Raw genomic sequence first — 15,450 nt, forward strand, 5'->3', positions numbered from 1 at the left:
GATATTCATATCTCAGGAATGGCTGAACCGATCGATGTTTTTTTAGTCCCAATCGATTCAGCCTTAAAAAATAAGAAGAAAAGTGTTCTTGTGCTTTTTGTGTACGTTGTCTTTAAGTGGAGATATTTTAAGATTAAAGTCTGAATCACAGAAATTACGATTCAGTAAGAAAATAAGAAAGAAACGCTAGACCGCCGAGGAGAGGGGATTTGTACTTCTTGTTTTTCCGACACCAGAGGCGTTACGAGCGCGTTGAAGAAGTAAAGACCAGCGAGTGCGAGTGAGCAAGCGATAGAGAATAAGAGAGAGAAGAATATCGGGTTAGTAGAACAGGAGGTGAAATAAAAATAAAATATTGCTAGTTTATTTTATATATATTATATTATACAGCACGTGAATTCGAGTCGAACACGAGCAACGTGATCGCAATGTTGGTAGTTTATATCGAGCAATGAGCGACAGCGAAGGTTTGACAATCGCGCATTTCGGTTTTGAAGCTTCCTAACCTCAAAGATATCACAATGCTGCGCTCATATTTTCGACTGAAAGTTGACTTGTCCAAGTTTTTTCACGATGTACGTCGGATCTGCTAAATTTTTATTAATTAATCTCTAAGATATTTGGCATAAGAGAACCATTTCATTTGTTGTTGAACGATGCCGAATATCTGCCCAGATAGCCAAATGTCAGCAATTTGCCAGCAAATTGCCGGCAAACTCAATCACAGCTTTGCAACAAATTTACAGCATGTATACTACCATTTTGCTCGCAATATGCAGGCATAGCGTGCTGAAATAATTTGAGAGCAAATTGTCAGCAACAAACAAGACGAACATGGCGAGCACGATGTGACGGCATATTTGCGGCAAAAACCGAACAAACCTTGCCGAGCGCGGTATGACGGCATATTTACGGCAAAAATCGAGCAAACCTTGCCGAGCACTGTATGACGGCATATTTGAGGCAAAAACCGAGCAAACCTTGCCGAGTACGGTGTGACGGCATATTTGCGGCAAAAACTGAACAAACCTTGCCGTATTTATTTTAATGCTCTCCCCCCATGATAAATATGTAATTTATCAATGAAACTTTTCATCTTTTATGAGTATTCATACTTCAGGTGAAATTGGGATTAGTTACGAGTAAATAATATACATTGATAATAAGTAATTTTATTGTGGCATTGAAAAGTGCTGCATGATTTTTTTATTCTCTTAGGCCGGTATTCATAGTCGGATCTTATATTTAAGACCGTCTTAAGTTTATCTTCAAATATTGTCTGGATCATTTCATTCGCTACTAAGTATTTGAAGATGAATTTAAGGTAGTTTTAAAAATAAGGTTCAACTATGAATAAATTAGTGTACCCACTCGTGGACGGGACAAGTTCCATTCAATCCTGAAATATAATGCGAAATATAAGAGAAAATGTATTAAAAATTTGACAGATACATTTATAAAATTTGTTAACATACCTTTTGCAAAAGACGCTGCCTGTGTATAATGTTGCCTGATTTATATATATATTTTTTTTTTTTAAAGAGGGGAAAAATCCATCATGGACACACCAACTTGGGTAGTGCCGGACTCCTACCGGCTAAAAAACCCCTCTGAATCCTCTTCTTGCCTGGACATCCAACCTGTGAACAAAACAAGTTTGTACAGTTTAATATATTGCGTAATTTGTGTATATTGAATTTTTATTCTCCTGCAATATTAATTAACATGCGATTTCTTGCTTCAAATTTAATGAAATAATCATTAGTATAATAAAAGTTCAAAGTGCTTACCTATAAAGTGAAAGTAGGAAGATTTTCTTGTTTAATTATCACTATGGTCTTCTTCTCTTTCCTCGGTCCAAAAGTTGCGTCTGCTGCGATTAGGTCCTGCTGCACGTGGTTGACGCTACTTGTTCCTGTGTCTCTGCTTGGCTGTCCGTAGAGCTTCTCGCATCTCTATTTGAAATTCTGACCGTGTCGGCTTATTGAAATGTTGATTCTTACATACTCCTTCTAAAAAAAGTTGACATATATACAATATGAAACGATTAATAATTTTAAACACATATAAATAAAATTTAACACCTTACCATAAATTGCCATAATAAGTCTGGCATTATAAAGAGATCTTGGACCTCCTTCGCGACCCCACCATATAAAAGAAGCCGTGATTTCGTCCTTCATGCCTTCTTTAAACATAAGTTTATTGCCTCCTTTAGATTAAAGCCCCCGACATAGGTGAAATAGTTTATCTGAAAAAAATTATGGAAAATAAATATATTAATATACCAAGAGAGAGAGAGAGAGAGAGAGGGAGAGAGAGAGAATTTTAAATATATACAATAATATATAAATATCTATTTACTTACTACTTCATCATATTTCTCGTCGTTCATCATTTCAAATGCTTCCATCTCAGTAAGACTACGTATTGGGAGGTTGTCCGGTTTTCGCGGCATGCGCTTTCGGTCCCAATTGGTTTCCACACATTTCAAAATAGTCTATAGCATATTATTCGCTTTCCTGTAAAACAAATAATGCCAACGTATTATTATTTGAAAATTAAACTTATAAGTTAAATATAATGTAAAAATTATTATATGTATGTATGTTTAATGGTATATAATACTCACTTCAATTCAGCTTCATAACGATCCATACGTTCCATAATTAACCTGAAACTATTATTTGACTATTATTCATTGGAGAGAGAGAGAGAGAGAGTGTGTGTGTGTGTGTGTGTGTGTGTGTGTGTGTGTGTTGCGTGCGCATGCGTAAGTACTTATACTCACAAAATTTGTGCTTCATTTGGCGCAGATGTCCGTAATTGCCATTGTTGCTGCATGCTGTTGTTTTGAAGGTTGCCCCATAGAAAAAGTCGCTAACTGAAACTGATGTTGCGAATTAATATAACTTTGTGTTTGCATTTCAGTATTTATATGTGTATCATATGTGTGGGGGGGGATATGTGATACTGGGAGGACAGGAAAGTGACAGGAATGTTTTGAGGTATGGTGCTTGGATATGAATGTGTTGGATGGGATGCAGAAATTGGTGGAACTGGATTATGGTTTGCATGCGTAGGAGTAATGTATATGTATGTGTTTGTGTGTTTATAATATCATTAAAACTATTATTATTTATTGGGTTATCTGAGTCTTCAAGTGTATTCCTTAGGTCCCGAATATCTTGCACCACGTCCTCCTCTGTGTGTTCACTTTCCATGTGCTGCATTCTTTGGCATTTTGGACTTTCCTCTGATGATGTTGTCTGATAACGTGATGGTTTCGTTATCACTCGCTTCGGTCGATCTGCCATCTGTATGTAATTAATATTTTTTAACGTTTTCATTATATATTTCAATTGTTACATGCAGCATAATAATAAAGCATAATCCGCTATCAAGTTAAAATGCTTTAATTGCTGCAAGAAGAAAAGTACAACTATGTATTACAAACAATGCATTGTGGAACAAAATATTTTTGAATCAATATTTTATAGATATGTTTATAAGAAAAATAGTTATCGTAAAAAAGAGAACTATGGAACTTTTGCATATTACTAAGATTATTGCAACGTAAAGAAGAGATATACCTAAGCAACTTATAAAATGTAATAAATGAAAAAGAAGAACACGAAACGTAAAATGCGTAGAAAAGGAAATGTATAGAAAAGTATAGTTATAGTTATAGCAAACCATGCCTTTTAAAAAAATTATACAAATTAATATGTGCTTTTCTTACTTCTGTTCCACATGTGCAATTGCTGCGATTTAATAATACAGCTGGTTTCTTTCCGTTTAACATTGTGTTCTGATATTCACTGCCAGATCTAAAAATCTATAGTTGATGTTAAATATACTATAGATATTTTTAGTTCAGGCAGTGATTATCAAAAACGCAGTTTTTGATCTCAATTCCACACAAAATTTACTCTTGTTCTTACAGAAATTCTTTTGAATATTAAGGTTGAGAGAATTGTAATAGAATCAAGAGGGAGACATTTTAAACAAAATATTATTTTTCTTTATAGAATATTTGCACATCTTCCATAAAGAGGAATAATATGATATTTCATAAATTGCCCTCTTCATTTTAGTATTATACTTTTCAAGTTAATATTCAAGATAAAATCTGTAAAATTAGGAAACACTATTTTTTGATAAATTGTAATTTTAAGAAATTTTATCCATTCTTCGCTTTGCATATTTGACACCTCGGTCTGCTTCTGATACATTCTCTTCACAATTGTGGCTATTATCCATTGATGTACAACCATGAAGAAATATTCTGTAACATTTTATATTAGGCTTTTTCTGTTTAACAGTATCGCTAAATTTATACGTTAACTTTTTAATAAACACATGCAGTATATTTTAGGGATCATGTAATAAAGAATCATTGACACTAACAGTAAGAAATTGATCAGTAACAATCGATTATTCTTGTAACAGTCTATTCCCAGCAAACACACGATTACATGTAACGTACATGTTGGTTGTAATTTCCTACTCAACAATGTAACTGTTATATATCTGTGTCTAAAATTCTATAGTATACTTAACATCCACTATAGATTTTCAGACTTAGTAGCAAATATCAGAACACAGCGTTCAATCGAAAGAAGTCAATTATATTATTTTATCGCAGCAGTTGCAATTAACATGTACATTACATATAATGTTACACAACGTTATATATAATATTATGTTTGCTAAGTTGCAATTAGTCAATTTCTTACTTGTATTGATTACAATTCTTTATTATAGATGGCCTCTTGTACCCATTTGTAAATATTTTTATTTTGAGTATAGCAAAAAAGGTTTAACAGTTCAATTTTGTACCTACATAACACTGCGTGACATGACAATGATTAAGTCCTGTAATTTTAGATGTATTTATTTTCCGTTTGCCGTGTATTTGTCAACACTCAATTATATACAATTTAATGTTGACAATAAGCACACAAATATTCTTAAAAAAATAAACACAATATGTAGTTGCATAATTGTTGCATACTTGCTTTAAATTTGCTATCACGCTTTTACATAGCAACATGCTAATATCTTGTCCGCGTATGAAGGATTTAATCACTTCTCCTACTTCAATTAAATTATTCAATTAGATGTCAACTTGTTTGCAAAATTATAGATATTTTGTTATGTAGGTACCCATTTATACTTTTACTGACAAAAATAAACAAGTCGAATATAAGGAGACACAGAGCAGAAGCATAAAAAAACTTTCAGGAAGCAGAAATGAAAAAATTATATGGAAAAAAAGCTTTGTAAAAATTTCGTATTCTTTAGTATTCCCTGCTCTCTCCTAATTTTCGACTTATGTTCAGATTTTTCGCCAAGATTATTTTGTCTACGTGTTTAATATTTAACTCACCATAATATATTTTTTCTTCCGTTCTCTGTGTAACTTTCCTCACTTATCGCAATGTATCACTTTTTCTTCTTCACGTTTTACCTTTTCCTTTATCATCTTATATCAGGTGTAGTAAAAAGAAATCCATTATTTTTCCAACAGATGGATTTAGTTATCTGTATCTCGCGTTGTATAAGTCCGATCGGGTTCCACTAGATGGCGTTAGAAAGATGAGATTTCGAACTAAAAAAACTTTTCTCACAGTTTTGTGATTAGTTGATTCAGTTTTGTTTGAGCGCGCGTCAAATATGGACACTAGCAAAGAGAAAATACGCTATATTTTACAGTTTTTCTTCGATAAAGGCGAAAACGCAAACCAGGCGGCTGCAAATGTGAATAATGTTTATGGTCCTGATACTGTAACAGCCAATCACGCGCAATTTTGGTTTCGTCGATTCCGTTCCGGTAATTTTGATGTCAAAGATGCACCATGCACTGGAAAGCCAATTGTCGAAAATATCGATAAAATCATGGACATTGTCGAGTCCGACCGTCATGTAAGCACTGTTTCGATTGCCCAAGAGCTAAAGATTGCACAAGAAACCGTTTGGAACCATTTGAATAAGGCTGGATACAAAAAGAAGCTCGATGTATGGGTGCCATACGAGTTAACGAAAAAAAACCTCATGGACCGAATTTCCATCTGCGAATCGCTGCTGAATCGCAACAAAATCGACCCATTTCTGAAGCGGTTGATCACTGGTAATGAAAAGTGGATCACTTACGACAACGTCAAGCGAAAACGGTCGTGGTCGAATCACGGTGAGCCGGCGGAAACGGTGGCTAAGCCAGGATTGACGGCCAGGAAGGTTTTGCTGTGTGTTTGGTGGGATTGGCAGGGAATTATCTACTATGAGCTGCTTCCCTATGACAAAACTCCTAACTCGGAACTGTACTGTCAAGAATTGGATCGTCTGAAGGAAGCAATCGCCCAGAAGCGGCCAGCTTTGGCCAATAGGAGAGGAATTGTGTTCCGTCAGGACAACGCCAGGCCACACATCGATAGTGACTCGCCAGAAGCTCCGAGAGCTTTGTTGGGAGGTTTTTATGCATCCACCTTATAGTCCGGACCTGGTACCAAGTGATTACCATCTGTTCCTGTCCATGGCGAACAATTTTGCTGGTGAAAAATTCGCTTCAGGAGAGGCTTGTGAAAATCGACTGTCTCAATTTTTTGCCAATAAGGACGAGGACTTCTATGAGGGAGGCATAATGAAATTACCTTCAAAATGGCAACAAGTTATCGAATAAAACGGCGCATATTTGACCTAGATCGGATCATTCTAACTATGGTAATTAAAGCCTTCAATTTTATGCAAAAATAATGGATTTCTTTTTACTACACCTGATATGAAATATCCTTGCATACCGTTGCGGCGGTTGAACTCGAACTGCCGCAAGCTGCACATGTTACATGCTACAAAGGAGAAGGAGCTTGAACCAATCACAGCGTTTCGTCAATATATCGGACCAATCGTACATTATTTTACCGGTATATTAATCGTCACGTATTTGTAACGCACGTGTCTTCCCGCCATTCAGCACGTTCTTTTATGCCCGTTTCTACCAATTTCGATTAATTTAACCGGCTGGTTATTCCATCGGAATTAACCAATTACATTAGTCGTTGTTCAGAATTGACAAATGAGATTGGTGAATTCCAATGGAATAATCAAACTATTAAATAAATCTGAGATTAATTTATTGATAGAAGCAGGCATTAAGCATATTTCATAATACATCGTAGTCGGCCGTCGAATGTCGCAACGCAGTCAGATTGTCCAATGAGAAGAGTTTGGTTAATTCCGATGGAATAACCAGCCAGTTAAATTAATCGAAATTGATAGAAACGGGCATAAGAGAACGTGTCGGGTGGCGCGAAGATACGTGCGTTACAAACACGTGACGATTAATATACCAATAAAATGGTGTTCTACCATTTTATTGGTATATTAATGTGATTGGTCCGATACATTGACGAAATGTTGTGATTGGTTCCAGCCCCTTCTCCTTTGCAGCATGTTATAACATGTTGCAGCCTGCAGCAGTTAGGGTTCAACTGCCGCAACGGTAGCTGAGCAAGGATATTTTATATAAGACGATAACGGAAAAGGCAAAACGTGAAAGAAGATAGAAGTGATTTGACATTGCGATAAGTGAGGAAAGCTATATAAAGGACGAAGGACCACAAAATAACGAGACGATTTCTACAATCGGACGTTTTCCAGCATCAACCATCGTACATCGTACTACGCGATTGCAGCAAACACTGGAGGAAATACGTAAATATGGAACGTATCAATGTTAAATTGTCTTCTTCACGAAAACCATTATATAAATTATCTGTATGGCAACGTCGAAAGGTCATGTTAGAAGTTAGACAGAACTTGCGTTTATGTGATCATTCAAATTTCAACAGCAATTTTACACAAAAAAGGAACATTATAGAAAATATCCCAGGTCCGTCAGTTGCATATTCATCTCAATATTCTCGTGATAATGTTTCACATGATGTAGATGATGAATCTTTGTCGTCGTGTTCTTCTTCTTCTTCTTCTTCTTCTTTCCGTCGTTCTCATAGTAATTATGAAGTTGAATCATTCTTTGAAGACTCTGCTAATGAAGTATCTTTTCAACAGCAATTAGCATCTTGCTTTGTAGATAATAATTTGACCCATGTCCAGGGAAAAAATATTTTGTCACTGTTACGTAGACACTCCTGCTTTTCTAATCTTCCAAAAATATTAGGACGCTAATAGGTATACCACGTAGACGTGTTATTTTATCAAAAATAGAGCCTGGGGAATATGTACATTTTGATATTTCAACAACTTTGGTTCAATGTTTATCTAATATTTCATCTACAGACACAATTAATGAATTGGTACTTGATATTAATACAGATGGATGTAGTTTAGACAGATCAGTATTCACATTTGGCCTATTCAATGTATGATTAAAATATACAAGGCATAAAGACATTAGTCGTTGGTATTTATAAAGGTCCACAAAAGCCAAATGATACGAACATTTTTTTCGTAAAGTTAGTTACGGATGTCAGGAAAATATTGTCTAGTGGAGGTATAGATTTTAATGGCAAAAAGATACTGATACGATTAAGATGTTTCATAGCAGATGCACTTGCGCGAGCATTTATTCTAAATCACCGTGGCCACATATCTAGTCGACCCTGTTCTAAATGTAAGATAGATGATGTTCGTTGTGAGAGACGTTATGTTTTCTATAATGTTGATAATTCCCTTCGTACAGATGAGAATTATATTAACTGTTTAGATGAGGATCATCACAAAGGCACAAGTCCATTAGCAATGTTGCAAGTAGGTATGGTATCTTGTGTACCTTTCGAATATACGCATCTTGTATGTTTGGGAGTAATGAAAAATTTGTTGTCTGCCTGGGTATATGGGCAGTATACATGGCTTTCGAAATTAACGGGTAGACATATTACTATCGTTTCTAACAGATTACTTCATCTTCGCAATTATTGTCCCTCAGTTCGCAAGATGTCCACGATCTCTTGATGCGTGCTCTAAATTTAAAGCAACAGAATTCCGTAAATTTTTATTGTATACAGGGCCGGTTGTAATGCGTGGTATATTAAACAATTGTTTGTATAAACTTTTTTTATTTTTGCACGTAGCAATACGAATTTTAGTATCAAGTTCACAATCTGAACAAAAACTAAACTTTGCTGAACTTGCATTAAAAAAATTTGTTATTCGAAGTAAAATTTTGTATCGTCCAACTTTTAATTCATATAATATTCATGGTCTTCTACATCTTGTCGACGATGTTCAGACATTTCGGTAACTTAGATTCAGTATCAGCTTTTCCTTATGAAAATGTGTGTATTTTTAAGAAATATTTGAAAAAACTGGCCTTACCTCTTGCACAATTTGCAAATCGATTAATAGAAAAAGAAATTAATAGAATAAATAATACTCGTGACGTTCAACCTTCTGTCAGTGTTTCCATGCCGTGCAATAATAATAATAATAATACTTCATTTCGTCACTATCAAAAGATTAAATTTAATGGAATGGTTTTCAGTCTACATACTCGTGATAATTGTTGCACTCTACATAACGGATTTATTTGTATAATCGTTGACATCATCGTTGATAATGATGTATATCGATTAGCAGTAAAAAGGTTTGTTCAGGTTGAGAACTTTTATGATATCGAGATATTATCCTCGGCCGTTGGAATTTTTCAATGTTCATTATTGTGTAACGCTAGTTTTTTTATTAATATTGAGGATGTTCAAGCTAAATGTTTCAGAATGGTGTTCAATCAATTTTCTACAACGGATAGCAGCAACAGCGATGAAGAAAATTCTTTAGAAATAAAAAAATACGTAATTGCAAAAATTGTACACATGGAATAAATGTAAGGTGAGATTTTGTACATTATAATAAATATTAAAAGATATTTAAAAAAATAAGTGCAGTTCGAAAATAATAATGGCAAAGTACTTTACAGCAATAATTTTTCAGCAATATAAGCCCCGCTGAGATGGAAATGTTTGAAACCAAATAGTAGATCAACCGAAGCGAGCGATAACGAAACCATCACGTTATCAGATGACATCAGAAGAAAGTTCAAAACGCAAGATATTCGACACCTAAGGAATACATTTGAAGACTCGGATAACTCAATGAATAATAATACTTTTAATAATATTATAAACATACACATATCCATACATTACTCTTACGCATGCAAAGCAAAACAACATTTCTGTCACCTCCTCCCAGTATCACGCACCCGCACACACATATAATAAACATAAATACTGAAATACAAACACAAAGTTATTATATTATTTCAACATTCTCAGTTCCAGTTAGCGACTTCTCCTATGGGACAATCTTCAAGATAACAGCATGCAGCAATAATGGCAATTACGGACATTTCTACGCCGAATAAAGCACAGAATTTTTAAACAATGGTATGCAGGAACCGGCATTTCAACAAGCTGACACGATCAGAATTTCAAGCAGAGATGCGAGAAGCTCTACGGACAGCCAAGCAGAGATATAAGAACAACCAGCGTCAACCACGTGCAGCAGGACCTAATCGCAGCAGACGCAACTTTTGAACCGAGGAAAGAGAAGAAGACCATAGTGATGATTAAAGAAGAAAAACTTCCTAATTTCATTTTATAGATAAGCACTTTGAATTTTTATTATACTAGTGGTTATTTCATTAAATTTGAAGCGAGAAATCACATGTTAATTAATATTATAGAATAAAAATTCAATATACGCAAATTATGCAATATATTAAACTGTACAAATTTGTTTTATTCACAGATTGGATGTCCAGGCAAGAAGAGGATTCAGAGGGGTTTTTTAGCCGGTAGGAGTCCGGCACTACCTAAGTTGGTGTGTCCATGATGGATTCTTCCCCTCTTTAAAAAAAAATATATATATAAATCAGGCAATATTACACATAGGCAGCGTCTTTTGCAAAAGGTACGTTAACAAATTTTATAAATGTATCTGTCAAATTTTTAATACATTTTCTCTTATACTTCGCATTATATTTCAGGATTGAATAGAACTTGTCCCGTCCACGAGTGAGTAGACCAATTTAGATCCGACTATGAATACCGGCCTAGGAGGATAAAAAAATCATGCAGCACTTTTCGATGCTATAATAAAATTATTTATTATAATTGCAATTGTATTTGCAGATGCATGCTTTTGAATCGATTCAATTCACAATAATTATTGCGAATCTCACAAAACGGTATAGGACTTTTATATTTGTCTTAACCCGCTCTATGTCTCCACGAGCTCTGCCAGGTTAGTTATAAGACACCCTGTATACTTCAGATATCCAATTTTATTACAGGCGAGGTATTAAGTTCCTGTATAAGATAATAAATATATATAAGATAATAAATATAATAAAAAATATTTAATACAAAAAATTTTGGCGCGGCTGCACCAAAAACTATATCGAAGATGTATATACATAAAAGTCAAATTAGATATAAAACATTACACCGTATGCATAGACAGAGAATTTACAAGTACATTTTATTATAATAAAAATACTGTCATGTATGTATTACACAAGTTTTAATTCGATATAGTTTTTGGTGCAGCCGCGCCAAAATTTTTTGTATTAAATATTTTTTATTGCATTGTTATAATAATTAATTTTTATAATAACAAGTAAAATAATCATATAACTCAGTGTTCTAATAAATAATGATAAATTTTGTAAAATTTATGTTATTGACATCTATTGTAGTCAGTTCATCTTGAATTTTCTTGATTAATAATAACCTTTAAAAAGATATTTTTTATATTTTTGACACTATTAATTAACGTGTTAAATTTTTATAACACGATATCATTTTTACTTGTAAAAACTTTTGTTATGTACATTATAATAACAAGTAAAATAATCATATAACTCAGTGTTCTAATAAATTTCATTTTTACTTGTAAAAACTTATGTTATGTACATAATAAATATATATCTTAAAAAAAGGAAATAATTTGAATTTGAGATTTCTAAAAATATGAAGTATTTGATTTCTCAGTTGGCGTTACTGTTTTAATATATAACTCCTTTTGTATAAGTTTTACTTGTAAAAACTTATGTTATGTACACATATATACTTAAAAGAAATAATTTGAATTTGTAATAACCTTTAAAAAGATATTTTTTTTAAATATTGAACACTATTAATAAACGTGTTAAAATTTTATAACACGATATCATTTTTATTTGTATAAAATTATGTTAAGTATATTATAATAACAAGTAAAACAATCATATAACTCAGTGTTGTAATAAATAATGATAAATTAAATATTGGACATTACTAATAAGCGTGTAAAATTGTTGTAACATGATATCATTTGTACTTGTAAAAACTTATGTTATGTACATAATATATATCTTAAAAAAAGGAAATAATTTGAATTTGAAATTTCTAAAAATATTAAGTATACGATTTTTCAGCTGGCGCTACTGTTTTAATATATCAGTTTTTTTGTATAAGTTTTACTTTTAAAAACTTATGTTATGTACACATATATACTTAAAAAATAATAATTTCAATTTGAAATTTCTAAAAATAGCACAATACGTGTTGCGCTTGTACTTGGCGCCTTTTTTGACTTTTTGTTTAAAAAGATTATAATAAATTTTACATGTAATCATTTTAACTTGTGAAGAGTTATGTTAAGTACATTATAATAAGATATTACACTTACCTATTGATAGAGTGTTCGCTCGTTTGCTTTCTCTCTTTCTCTCTCTCTCTCTCTGTCTCTCTCTCTCTCTCCCTCTCCCTCTTCCTCTTTTTCTCTGTGTCCGCAACGTCCAACATTTGGAATCCTAATGCGATCTCGATACCGAGCACGTGTCTTCTTATTTACTGCGCACGTGCTCCTCGCATAACGACGCACACGTGGAGACGAGAGACTTCGCACGCTACGACGCTATTGGTCAAAGTAACAAGGAGATGACAAGACATGTAAAATCGATTTTAGAAATCTCAAATTCAAATTATTTCCTTTTTTTAAGATATATATTATGTACATAACATAAGTTTTTACAAGTAAAAATGATATCGTGTTATAAAAATACTTGTAAAATACTTGTAAAAACTTATGTTATGTACACGTAGCGCTTGTACTTGCCGCCTTCTTTTACCTTTTTGTTTAAAAAGGTAAGTTTTATAATATTATATATACAGGGTGATTCAGACCACTCGTACAGCCCTTTATTTCGAAAATAGAACATTTTAGAGAAAAATATTTCAGACAAAAGTTGTAAGGCTTCATAGGATCTATTTACTGATGCTATGAATTTAACCTTGGGATAACCTTGAAAAGTCCAGTCAAGATCAACATAAAAATCTTATAAATGGATATCTTATAAATGGAATTTTTTATTACAACGTCTTTTCCTACCAATTAATTTAAACAATTTTTGTCTGAAACATTTTATTTAACTAATATTTTGTGACATATTTAAGGAAAACTGAATAACTTTTTCAATACTTAACTCACGATATTTCGCTAATTATTTGTCAGAAGAAAAAATGGTACTAGATTTTTTTCCTCTATTTAGTCTCAAGAATATACTGTTCCAATAGCGCCATGAACTTGGTTAATTTGAAGATTTTGAAATTTCAAAAAATCAGCAAACAAAAGTCAAGCGCTATTGTAATAATATATTCTTGAGACTAAATAGAGCAAAAAATTCTAGTACCACTTTTTCTTCTGACAAATAGTTAGCGAGATATCGTGAGTTAAATATTGAAAAAGTTATTAAATTTTCCTTAAATGAAATTAAAAAATGTTTCAGACAAAAATTGTTCAAATTAATTGCTAGAAAAAGACGATATAATAAAAAATTGGGATATCCATTTAAGACCAAAGTTAAATTCATAACGTCAGTAAATAGATCCTTTGAAGCCCTACAACTTTTGTCTGAAATATTTATCTCTAAAATGTTCTATTTCCGAAATAAAAGGGCTGTACGAGTGGTCTGAATCACTCTGTATATAGAATAATTTATACACGTATAATATATCAGGTGTCGTAAAAAGAAATTCATTATTTTTGCATGAAATTGAAGGCTTTAATTACCATAGTTAGAATGATCCGATTTAGGTCAAATATGCGCCGTTTTGTTCGATAACTTGTTGCCATTTTGAAGGTAATTTCATTATGCCTCTCTCATAGAAGCCCTCGTCCCTATTGGCAAAAAATTGAGACAGTCGATTTTCATAAGCCTCTCTTGAAGCGACATTTTCACAAGCAAAATTGTTCGCCATGGACAGGAACAGATGGTAATCACGAGTTAAGAGTTAAGAGTTTTGCCGTAGGGGAGCAGCTCATAGTAGATAATTCCCTGCCAATCCCACCAAACACACAGCAAAACCTTCCTGGCCGTCAATCCTGGCTTGGCCACCGTTTCCGCCGGCTCACCGCGATTCGACCACGGCCGTTTTCGCTTGACGTTGTCGTAAGTGATCCACTTTTCATCACCAGTGACCAACCGCTTCAGAAATGGGTCGATTTTGTTGCGATTCAGCAGCGATTCACAGATGGAAATTCGATCCATGAGGTTTTTTTTCGTTAACTCGTGTGGCACCCATACATCGAGCTTCTTTTTGTATCCAGCCTTATTCAAATGGTTCCAAACGGTTTCTTGTGCAATCTTTAGCTCTTGGGCAATCCAAGCAGTGCTTACATGACGGTCGGACTCGACAATGTCCATGATTTTATCGATATTTTCGACAATTGGCCTTCCAATGCGTGGTGCATCTTTGACATCGATATTACCGGAACGGAATCGACGAAACCAAAATTGCGCGTGATTGGCCGTTACAGTATCAGGACCATAAACACTATTCACATTTTCAGCCGCCTGGCTTGCGTTTTCGCCTTTATCGAAGAAAAACTGTAAAATATAACGTATTTTCTCTTTGTTAGTGTCCATCTTTGACGTGCGCTCAAAACTGAGTCAACTAATCACAAAACTGTCAGAAAAGTTTTTTTAGTACAAAATCTCATCTTTCTAACGCCATCTAGTGGAACCCGATCGGACTTATACAACGCGAGATACAGATAACTAAAGCCATCTATTGGAGAAATAATGGATTTCTTTTTACTACACCTGATATATGATATAATAATACTTTTTTTATGTTCGCAGGTCGAGTCATCGTGGGACTTCGTGGGATGCTTTTAAACAATCAGGTAAGTATAGGATAATAAATTAAAAGAAACTAATATTGATATTTCCCGGTTGTAGGATGTTCACGAGGAACACCGTCCTTTTAATCCTACCACCGCGGTGGTCGCATCGCAGGTATGTATTATATCAGGTACGTGTATCGCGAAAACTAGGTTCTTTCCAGGACTTGAGGTCGCATTCTTTCTCGCTCGAAGTCCGCGAGGTCCAAACTTAAATTATATATTAAAACGCCTAGTCGCATCATAAACTAAAACTTAAAAATA

This window comes from Harpegnathos saltator, unplaced genomic scaffold (assembly GCF_003227715.2).
Source record: "Harpegnathos saltator strain DR-91 unplaced genomic scaffold, Hsal_v8.6 scaffold247, whole genome shotgun sequence".
Classification (NCBI taxonomy): Eukaryota; Metazoa; Arthropoda; class Insecta; order Hymenoptera; family Formicidae; genus Harpegnathos; species Harpegnathos saltator.